Genomic DNA, 12,950 nt, shown 5'->3' on the forward strand with positions numbered 1-12,950 from the left:
ATTTTTTAAATAAAACATTTTTATTTTTGCTTTTTGGATCTCGATCTTGATTATTAAAGCCTCATAGCAAATCTCTAATTTTAATGGACATTCACTAATTAATTAATTATTGAAAATACTCAAACAATTTCATTTATTACAATATATAGCTAATCACAATAATCACGAACTGTTCGATTCATAATGACATTGATATGCATCCAAGAATTATAAGTGCAAATGGCACATATATATATATATATATATATATCAGTTTTAGGATGTCGAATAAGTTAGTTCAGTTGGTATGCTTTTGTTCGAAACATGCTTCATTTCCTTTTTATTAGAAATTATTCTGATCATATATATATATATATATATATCAATTTTAGGATTAAAACTTAAACAAGATTAAATTGAGGAAGTCAATTTCTCCAAAAAAAAATAAATATATATATATATACAAAAATGATACAAAATTGAGTTTCTTGCAACTTTTTCCTTTAATCGAGACCCTCGATTTTTAATCAGAACAGTTGATCATAACAGGATGAAACTGATGGAAAGATGCATTAAATTAAAGACACGTGTTGGTTTTCTATTAGCCACGTTATAGTTTTGAGTTAACAATCAATTTTTATTACTACTAAAAGAAACTAACTGCGAAAAAGGGCCAAAAAAAAAAAAAAAAAAAAGTTCATTAGAAGGCCTTCAATTGCAGCTGTGCCAAATTAGGAAAACTGCAATAAACAAACAGAATATTGTTTCTCCATAAGTGAAATGTAGACTTTAGTTAGTTTTATTTCCTATAATTATAATAGTTACACATTGACTTTAAAGTATTACATTTCACTTGTTGACCTTTCCGATTTGCAATGAGTTTGGTGGCTAAGATGGTCCAACAATTTGGTGAACTAAGGTGTTAATGTAGATTTGAAACTATATATTATAAACTGATCATTTTAGATAACCAAACACCCTAGACAATTATATAAGATGGTACGCAACTTGATAAGGTGAACAAACTACGTCAGAAAACTCAAAGGCTAGAGAACATTCTCTCTCTTTCTTCCCAACCAAACATGAAAATAGTGTATCCTAATTGGGCACTACTCCATGACTCTCCATATCTATAAAAACCCAAAGTTATATAGCCTCCAAATCCATCATACAAGATCAAAACTGAACCTTTCATTTTTAATATTAATTCAGTTTGTAAGAGATTTCCTCTTGAATTTTCATTTAGCCATGGCTTTGAGCAATTCCTTCTTCTTGGCCTTATGCTTTGGTGGTTTTGTATTTTTGAGCAATATCAATGTTGGCCTAGCAGGTCGTCAGCTTTTGCAAACAACTCCTCCAAATTTGCCCAAATTGCCTCCATTGCCTACCATGCCAAACTTACCTCCTTTGCCCACATTGCCAACAACACAACCATCTCTGCCTCCACTTCCAACCATCCCAAACATCCCCAATCTCCCGAAGCTGAGCTTCCCGCCCCTGCCAGCGACTTCGCTTCCAAACATTCCCTCCATCCCAACAATCCCATCCAATATCCCTTTCTTCTCCCCACCACCTTCAAAAACCAGCCCTTGAAGATATATGTTCACTCTGCATTGTTCTGTTCTCTGGAGTAGTACATGCTCCATAAATATGATACATTATTTGCTTTATAGCGAGGACATCCTATGTGTGTGATCTTCTAGTATTCTACGGAGTTTGTAGCAGTATATTTAATTTGTTTGCGTTGTAGTTTCATTCATAGATAATAAAATAATGTATCTGATACTGATTTTTTTTTTTTTTTTTGGTTTGTTGTATGTGTTGTTTACTTTCGGGTTATACTCGATAGATTTCACACAGATGCTATATAATATCTATTCATATAAATTACCGTATTCATGACACATTGTAGCACAATATCATGTCTTTTATTTATGCACCTTCAAATCATATTAATATTATAGTGTTAACATTTAAAATCTATCCCAAAAAAAAAAAACCAGTGATAACTATTGCCCAAAAAAAGGGAAGAAAGAAACATTTTTATTAATCATGGCCCCTAGAAATATAATTATTAGCTAATGATAAAAGTATTTAAAACAAAAAACCAAAAAAGAAAACAAAAGAAAACTAATTTTAATGAGTCTTACATTTCAAAAGCAACACAATCTAATTCCATGGTTCCACGTTCTATTTGGGACAAATTTCTAGTGTTTCAACAACTTTCCGCTCTTACAGACAGGTGATTCCCATATATATGGGTCTCATGTGAACTTCAAACATGTGAATCCCATATAGATCTTATCTATTTGTGAGAGAGGAATTGTGCGCTCCTGGAAGGATAATAGATCTTGTCCATTTGTAAGAGAGGAATTGTGCTCCTGGAAGGATAATGGATTTTTTTTAATCTGTTGGTTAATCTAACCTTACTTCAAATAGGGTCTTAAGACAAGAATTCTTATAAATCTTAAAACCAACTGTTTTGAAAAGATCTTGGTCGTTAAAAAAATATTTAATTTATATTTGAACCAATATCATTTCATACATGATGGATATGAGATTGGATATCACACGGTTTTTACCAATAAAATAATCTGTTAGTAAGGTAACCTGTTGATACCTCATACCTATTAATACTTACCATAGCAAAATCACACTAGTTTGCTTATGATTATCACAATATATCTCAGTATATTATCACTGATCTTGCCTTTTGGTATATCACATTTTTAGAATTCATAGGCCTTATAACGCACTTTAGCTATTTATTGTTTCAAATTTAAATATTTTTTAAAATTTAAATATCATTCGGTCAAAATTAATCTATATATATATATATATATATATTATGGATTTTAGTATTATAAAATGAACAAATTTGATCTGTTAGAAAATAATTCTCATGTATGTTAATAACTTATTGACACATGTTACAAGTGTCACGGGTTATCCAACTAGATTTTTAATTTTAATTCATTAATTGAAATGAAATTTTTACCATTTAAATCATAAGCATGTTCTCAAAATTTTATATTGGAAACTTGTTCCTAAAATTACTCATGAATTAATAATTAAAATTAAAATTATAGAATTTGTAATTAATCATCTGTAAAATTTTTCAATGTAAATGATATATTGAAAGAGAAAATTTGGAGCTCTCAAGTAATATTTGTTTGAGTATAGAAATAGTCATATTGGTAAATTTGGCACAATGATAAAAAAGTACCACTAAATATGCAAATACATTTTTAGAGCCAACTTCAAACCTTGCCTTCGATCTTCTCTCTCGTATTGTAATATTGAAAATATATATATATATATATGTTCGAACAAAAACATAGGGTGTTATTAACTAATCACTCTCTTTTTGAACCACAAAAGTCGTATATATAGATTCACTTTATTGAAAAATGTGCAGCACCAAATTTTTATGGTTTTTTCTTTTTTATCAACTTCAACATATATATATATATATATATATTTTTTTTTTCTCTGTCAGTCTTTTTAATATATTTAATTTTATCACTAGTCAATGGCCAATTAGTTAATTTGTTAATTTATATACAAGGTGGCAATAATATTTCCAATGTATTAAAATTCTATATGTGTATATAAAAAATGGTTTTTATTAATACTATCGATAACCATCGTTAATTATACCCATGTACCGAGTATCCATATAGTTTAATTGATTATTCATTTATCCATATGATTTTCCTCTCCTCTTTGAAATTTAAAATTCTAGAAAGTACCAAAAAAAAAAAAAAAAACAACCGATTGACAATCAATGTTCATGTCAGCAACAAACAACAAAGCCATATATATATATATATATATATTTTGATGACTTCGCTATATGCATTAATTCTTAATTAATTCTCTCCATTATGGGTACCGTTTTTGGGTCACCAATTGGCTTGGAGTTGGAGTTTGGCAATTGAAGCCAGTTTCTTGTTGAGTTAAAATAACTATCAATCTGGCTTTTTTGTTATCGACATTCCAATGCAAAGAGATTCGCGATTGTTAAGATGGGTCAACAATAAGTGAGTTTATATATATATATATATATATATAAACACATATACGGAGGAATGTTATTGTGGACAAGTGGTGGGTAACTTTCCACAATAACAATTCCATATATATATATATATATATATATATAAATATATAGAGCTAACTTTGAAACTTGCATAAACTCATGTTCTGATAACCAAACACCTAGACAAATATAACTGGATGGATTAGAGAAGGTGAGCAAACTGCTGCGAAAATCCAATCATCTTTCTATATCTTTTCCTAAACAGGCATGAAGACCATGTATATGCATTTCCATACATCTATATAAAGACCCAATATAGCCTTGAAGTTTCTCATCCAAAAAACCAAAAATTCAAATTTGATAAAATCTTCAATTTCTATTGAGCCATGGCCTTCAGAAATTCCTTGTTCCTAGCCTTATGCTTTGTTGGTTTTGCCTTCTTGAGCAACGTCAATGTTGGATTAGCAGGTCGTCAACTTTTGCAAACAGCAAGCACTCCTCCAAATTTGCCAAAGTTGCCACCATTGCCTACCATACCAAACATGCCAACTATGCCCACAATGCCAACCACTCTGCCTCCTCTTCCCAGCATACCAACCATCCCCGCCGTCCCGAAACTGAGCTTGCCTCCTCTTCCGGCGAAAATTCCCTCCATCCCCACAATCCCAACTACTATCCCATCCATCCCTTTCTTTTCTCCACCACCTGCTAAAACCAGCCCTTGAATATGTTCACTCTGCAGCAGTAGTTTTCTCTATATACTCTGAGATTGCTCTTATACACATTTGCTTCTTTCTTTTTTATTTTTTTCCCTTTGCGAGGAGATTTATGTGTGCTATTTATTCTATGGAATCTGTGGCAGTGTATTTGATTTCTTGTGATCCAGTTTAATTTAATTTTACAGCGTATTACTTCTATGTTTATATGGAAGTTTATATAATTTAATTTCTCATATTTGTGAGTCATTAGATCCTACTTTTCGATCCACGTGCCAATTTAAAAAAAAAAAAGATAAAAGAGCGAAAATAATAGTGCAACCAAAAATAAACTCGACAAAAAGAATAATTTTAATAGTTGGACACTTTTATCCATACTATAAGAATATAAATTCAAATTATAAAAATAAAATTTGGAATAATTTATAATTTAAAAAAAAAAAAACAAAAAACAAAAAATAAGCTCAGCATACATAGTGCCAAAAAAAAAAAAAATTTATGTTCACACTGTCAAAGCTCTAAAGCAAACATCCCTAATTTTCTTATTGAAAAAGTTGTTTGCCTTATTTACGCGGAGCTTTCCACCACTTGCTAAAGGCCTTGGTCACGAAGCAGTAAATTCATGGGTTTTGATCCACCAAGAAACAATGTTAAACTTTTTCACGCATTAGATCTTTGGACCCAATTGAAGCAATTTCTAATATTTGTAGAAAAAAGGTTGGCCAGATTCTTTCTCATCTTTATATATATATATATATATATATATTATTTTTTATTTCTTTACTTCTATATTTTCCAACATCTTTGGAAATTGTTTTTGAAGGCTAGGGTGAATTGCATTGCAAAGAAATAGATGAGCTTTATCCTCTAGAATTGTTCAACAAAACCTGGCCAGCCCTTTTTTTTATAATTATTCTCTTTGCTTTTCTTTTTCGTAGACAATTTTATATACTTAATGTATTATTGAATTCTAGATAAGGAAATCTAAATAAAAAAGGGAGAAAAATCTTCCCAAAAATACTAATGTAACAAAAAGAAAAGCTTGCTTCTGAACCTTTAAGACAAAAACAAAAACAATTACAAAAATAAAAAATAAAAATGAGAAAATCATCCCATAGAAAAAAGGAAGAGAATTTTGGATGATACATTTAAATGAATTGAAGAAGCAGGAGATAAATTTGAATAGGAAAAATAATGAGTTGTAGAGAAAAAGAGGGTGATCCATAATTTTAGTCAGTTGCACATTTTAAAGTATTTTACAAACTGCTACAATACCCTAAAGAAAAAAAAGCTTACCTATTTTTATCAAACTAACATAGAAATCATTTTTAACCACGTATCTTCGTCTATGAAAATCCAAGGTATTATTATGTTTTTATACATAAAATCCATATACATATTATATATATATATATATATATATATACTGGAAAAGATTTTACACTATATAGTTTCGCATATTAATTGCTGTCACATTTTAATTAGTACGTAGGTAGATTTCATTAAATTGTTTCTGTATCTTTGAATGCCATCAAATTACATCATTTCGTTGTGCTAGTTTGAATTATAATAAAGCGAGATGGACATCTAATTAATGACCCAACCATCTTTACTTGGATTGAAAATTTTTAAATTTAATCTAATCAGCTTTAAATTATGCCCTATTTAACAGTATTTGATTTAAATGGTAGAGTACAATTCATACAATCCAATGCAACAAACAAGGTTCTAAAATTTTTCTAAAATGTATTAACAACTTTTTAATAACGCTACCTTAATCTTAAAATCTTATCTTCTCGCTTTTTTTTTTTCTTTTCGTTTTTTTCATTTGGCAATCGACATTTCCAATTTTTAAGTGGTTAGATTAACGTTCAAAATAATAACAAGGTAATACAAATATATCATATCGTCAAATTACTTTATATAAATTAATGTAATTAACTGCAAACTGATTTCTAGCGTAGAAGATTTCACCAAATAAATTCGCAGCATTTTGTCTTTCACGTCGAATTAATTATACTAATGTTGAAATATAATGATAATATTCAAATTGAAGTCATGCATATTATTTTTTTTTTTTCCTTTTTGCAAATAATAATGTTGTTTAACATATTATAAACAATTAGATAAAAATATTTGATTGATAAATCCCTTTTTTTGGGATGATTCTAAGTTAGTGAAATGCCACGTACGTCCCCAATTTTTTAAATAAAATATTTATATTTTTGCTTTTTGGATCGTCAAACCATATATTATTCCAATCAAATATCTTGACCTCGATCTTGATCATCAAAGCCTCTTAGCAAATATCTAATTTTTATGGACATCCACTAATTAATTAATTATTGAAAATACTCAAACAAGTTCATTCTTTACAATATATAGCTAATCATTATAGTCACAAAAAGTTTGACCCGTAATGACATTGATATGCACCCAAGAATTGTAAGTGCCAATGGCATATACAAATATATCAATTTTAGGATATCAAATAAAGTTGGCTCATTTGATATGTTTTGATTTGAGGCATTAATAAATAAAAAAATATATATCAATCTTAGGATTAAAAGTTAAACAAGATTAAGTTGAGAAACTCAGTTTCTCCAAATATTTATATATATATATATATATATGCAAATAATAAAAAAAAAATTGAGGATCTCTGAAATCTTTTTCTTTAATCGAGATTCTCGATTTTTAATCAAATTTTAATTGGGATAGTTGATAATAACAGGCTGAATCTAATGGAAAGATGCATTAAATTAAAGACACGTGTTGGTTTTGTATTAGCCATGTTATAGCTCTGAATTAACAATCGATTTTTATTATTATTAAAAGAAACTAACTGTTAAAAAAAAACTTTTCATCAGAATGCCTTCAATTGCAATTGTGCCAAATTAGGAAGCAGTACATAGTTTTAAACCCCAACAAACAAATAGAACATTGTTTCCCATAACTAAAATGTAGATTTTAGTTAATTTTATTTCCTATAATTATAATAGTTACATTTTGACTTTAAAGTAGTTCGTTTCACTTGTTGATCTTTCCAATTTGGAATGAGTTTGGTGGGTTAAGATGGGTCCAACAATTTTGTAAACTAAGGCGTTAATATAGATTTGAAACTTTATATTATAAACTCATGTTAGATAACCAAACACCCTAGAAATTATATAAGATGGTACGCAATTTGAGAAGGTGAACAAACTACATCAGAAAAACTCAAAGGCTAGAGAACATTCTCTCCCTTTCATCCCAACCAAACATGAAAATAGTGTATCCTAATTGGGCACTACTCCATGACTCTCCATATCTATAAAAACCCACAGTTATATAGCCTCCAAATCCATCATACAAGATCAAAACTGAACCTTTCATTTTTAATATTAATTCACTTTGCAAGAGATTTCCTCTTGAATTTTCATTTAGCCATGGCTTTGAGCAATTCCTTCTTCTTGGCCTTATGCTTTGCTGGTTTTGCATTTTTGAGCAATATCAATGTTGGCCTAGCAGGTCGTCAACTTTTGCAAACAACTCCTCCAAATTTGCCCAAATTGCCTCCATTGCCTACCATGCCAAACTTACCTCCTTTGCCCACACTGCCAACAACACAGCCATCTCTGCCTAAACCAGGCACTTTGCCTCCACTTCCAAGCATCCCCAGTCTCCCGAAGCTGAGCTTCCCGCCCCTGCCAGTGACTTCGCTTCCCAACATTCCTTCCATCCCAACAATCCCGTCCAATATCCCTTTCTTCTCCCCACCACCTTCAAAAACCAGCCCTTGAAGATGCACATTCACACCGCACCGTTCTGTTTTCTGGAGTAGTACTGCTCTATATATATATATATATGATACTTTATTAGCTTTGTAATGAGGACATTCTATGTGTGTGATCTGCCAGACTCTCTGGACTTTGTAGCAGAATTGTTTGTATTGCAGTTTCATTTATCGATAATAAATTAATGTATCTCATACTGAATTTTTTTTTTTTTTAAATTTTGTTGCTTGGTATACTTTGGGATTGTACTCTATAGATTTCAGTTCTATATGATCAATATCTATTTATATAAATTACCGTATTCATGACATATTGTCGCAGAATATCACGTTTTTGATTAATGCGCTTTCGAATTATTTATAATATTGTATTGTTAAGATGTAATATTTATCCCAAAAACAAATTGTCAACACTTAATATTAATCTCTTTCCCAAAAATATATATATATATATTTTTTTATTAATCATGGTCCCAAACATATAACTAAAGAACAAAACAAAACAAAACTAATGATAAGTAGTAGATGTGAGTTTTTTCAAAGTCATCACAATCTAATTCCATGGGCTTCACGTTATATTGGCACAAATTTATAGTGTTCAAGGGAGCACATGAACTCTTCCCCTCCCACAAACAGGTGAGACGCATACATATGAGTCCGATGTGAATTCCATATATATAGATCTTATATGGATCCTATATGTTTGTGAGAGAGGAATTTGCTTCCCGTAGGTTTATTCGATCTATTGGTTAATCCACCCTTACTTCAAATGGGATCTTAATTAGTTCAAGTGACCAAAATAAATTAAAAATTGGGACGTAAGAAAGCACCTTTTAACTATCACTTGTTTGGGAATCAAACATTTTTAAAAATATCATTCAGTCAAAATTAATCTATATATTTATATTATGGATTCTAATCTTTATAAAGAGAATAATTTTGTTTTGTTGAAAACATAGTTCCCATTATATATTAATAATTTATTGACATACATAGTAAATGGGTATTTAGCACATCAACATGTTCTCAAAATTACTCATCAAATGAATGTAACAAGTATAATAAGAATCAAAAATTTGTAAGTAAGGAGTGAATATTTTCAGTGTAAATGGTATTGAGAGGGGGAAAATTTGGAGCTCTCAAATAATATTTGCTTGAGTATAGATAGAAATAGTCACAATGGTAAAAACTACTTAATATGAAAATACATTTTCAAAGACAAGTTCAAACCTTAACTTGCCTATAATCTACTCTCTCGTGCTGTAATGTTGAAAAAAAAATAATAATAATAAGGTGCTATTATTCTCTCTTTGAACCATAAAAGTTGTACATCTTTTATTGAAAAATGTGCGTCACCAAATTTTTATGGTTTTTTCTTTTTTAATCAACTTCAATATTTTTTTTCTCTATCAGTATGTTTAATAGATTTATAATTTTATTACTAGTTTATTGTTAACTAGTTTTGATTTGTTAATTTATATGTAAGGTGCCAACAATGTTTTCAATATATTAAAATCCTATATGTATATAAAAAATAATTGTTATCACTATTGATTATTATCATTATTGTGGCCCATATTCACACATGATAGTTTTATTGATTATCCCTATAAGTTTACTCTCCCATATTAGAAATTACATGTAATCGATCAATAATCAATGTTCATAGACTAACAAAGAACAAAACTATATATATTTTATGAATTGGATAGATATATGCATTAATTCTTAATTAATTCTCTCCGTTATGAGTCTTGTTAATTGGCTTGGAGTTTGGTAATTGGAGCCACTTTCTTGTGAAAGTTAAATAAACATCAACCTGGCCTTTTAATTTGTTGACATTCCAATGCAAAGAGATTGGCGGTTGTTAAGACGGGTCAACAATTAGTAGTAATATATATATATATATATATATATATATATATCTACGCGCACACACATATATGTAAATCTATAAAGCTAGCTTTGAAACCTGTATAAACTCAAGTTTGATAACCAAACACCTAGACAAATATAACTGGTTGGATAAGAGAAGGTGAACAAACTGCTACAAAACACCAATCATCTTCATTTATCTTTCTCAACCAGACATAAAAAGCATGTAAGTACGCATTCCCATCTATATAAATACCCAATATTGCCTGGGAGTTTCTCATCCAAAACACCCAAAACCCAAATTTGATAAAATCTTTGATCTCATAGAGCCATGGCCTTCAGAAATTCCTTCTTCCTAGCCTTATGCTTTATCGGTTTTGCCTTCTTGAGCAATATCAATGTTGGATTAGCAGGTCGTCAACTTTTGCAAACAACAACTACTCCTCCAAATTTGCCAAATTTGCCACCATTGCCTACCATACCAAACTTGCCAACCATGCCCACAATACCAACCACTTTGCCTCCTCTTCCCAGCATGCCAACCCTCCCGGCCGTCCCGAAGCTGAGCTTGCCTCCTCTTCCGGCGAACATTCCCTCCATCCCCACGATCCCAACTACTATCCCATCCATCCCTTTCTTTTCCCCACCACCTTCTAAAACCAGTCCTTGAAGATGTTCACTCTGCAGCAATAGTGTTCTCTATACTCTGAGATTGCTATACTTTTCTTTTTTTAAGGAGATTTATGTGTGCTATTTTATTCTATGGAGTCTGTGGTAGTGTATTTGATTTGTTATGATCCAGTTTAATTTTACAGCTTATTACTTCCATGTTTATTTGGAAGTTTATACAGTTTAATTTTCTCATAGTTGTGAGTCATTAATTAGAGGCTTATATCCAAGCTATTTATTTGTTTGTACCTGGGTCTATTTTGAGATTGTACTCTATATATTTATACAGAATATTGTTGTCATTTTTTTTATTTTTTATTTTTGGTCTTTTAAGATTTGCTATATCTCATTGAACATGCTACAAAATTTTTTTAACTCGTTTATTGTCTTTAGAAGCAACATAAATTATGTTAGCTGGCGTTTTTAGTAACAGAGAATTGAAAGCAAACATACAAAGATAAGATAAAAAAGAATTACTTAATTTGGGTCAGTGTTTAAAAGGAATTGCCCATCAATTAATTAATTAAACAGCCCAATAATTTGGCAAAGTAAAAAGAATATTTAAAAAAATATCAAAAACCAAAATGTGCATATCTCTCGGTAAAATTTTATACTCCAAGAAGAGTATTTAAAGGACCAATTGAAAACAGCCAATGACGGAAGAATTAAACAGAGAATTGAGAAATCTGAAGGAATATACTTAAAACTTGTCAAATTAGAATGATAATAATCACATTTATAAAACAAACAATATCTATCTATATATATATATATAGCTTTAAACTCTCCAGTAATTGGCAATTATCAAAGAAACAACCAAGCAATGTTGAGGCAAAATCATACAAAGTAAAGGCCAACGGAAATTTGCCAAACAAGAGCAAGCACAAGTGAAAAAGCTCTACTCTGCTTCATTATTGCCACCTTTTTCTTTCATAAAAATAAAGGTGCATCCACCTTGCTTCTTGAAGTAAAAAAATAGCAAACGCTTTTTTATTTGACAACGACCTCTATATCATAATCTCTGCCAAAAGCTTGGATATTGATTTTTCTTGGACCAAAAAATAAAATAATGTTTTAATTCTTTCAAATCAAATGTATGAATTCCATTTGGAGAATGCACATCTTCATTATCTAGTATTAATCTTTTGTGTGCCGAATTTCCATACATAGACTTTAGAATTTTAAACCTAATAAGTTAAATATCGGCCGTCATTGTTGTCTGAATTTTGGACGACCTCAAATTATTTATTGATTTGCAAAAATTCTAATTTCAACTATCATCTGTTCAGAAAAGTTGCTAAACTTACTGCTTTACCACTAAAGTCACTTTTGTGGGGTGGGGAGCCATTTTTTTTTTTTTTTCAAAAAACCAAAATGGAAAATTGATAATCAAGAAGATTTTCAACTATTTCTGTTTTTAAATTTGGGTTTTGGCTATTTATAATGTGGATTTTTACTTTATATATGTAAGATTTAATCCTGATTAATTTGATAGAAAAAGTTGAATAAAAATGAGACAAACTTCCATGCCCGATCCATTTATTTAATGGATAAGAGTTAGAAATAAAACCCATATGGAGCTGGCAGAGTAGATTATGTTGGGGCACAGTGCATGTCATATACTTGGAAGAAGATTTTGTTTGCAGCAGTGGAAATTTAGTACTCGGCATTTCATACATGTAGTCAAACAGCCTTAACACCGACATGTGGTCCTATCAGTGCCTCCCAAACACAAACCAAAGTAGCCAACCACGGGCCCACTTCCCAATCCTCCGACTCCGAAACCTAGAGAAAGAAAAAGACAGAGGACACTCACTTTTGTATTCTGTTTCAATTTTAAACTGCGTGTCTCTAAAACAAATGTTGAATAAAAATGGGACAAAAAGTGTCATGC

This window comes from Ziziphus jujuba, chromosome 9 (genome assembly GCF_031755915.1).
Source record: "Ziziphus jujuba cultivar Dongzao chromosome 9, ASM3175591v1".
Classification (NCBI taxonomy): Eukaryota; Viridiplantae; Streptophyta; class Magnoliopsida; order Rosales; family Rhamnaceae; genus Ziziphus; species Ziziphus jujuba.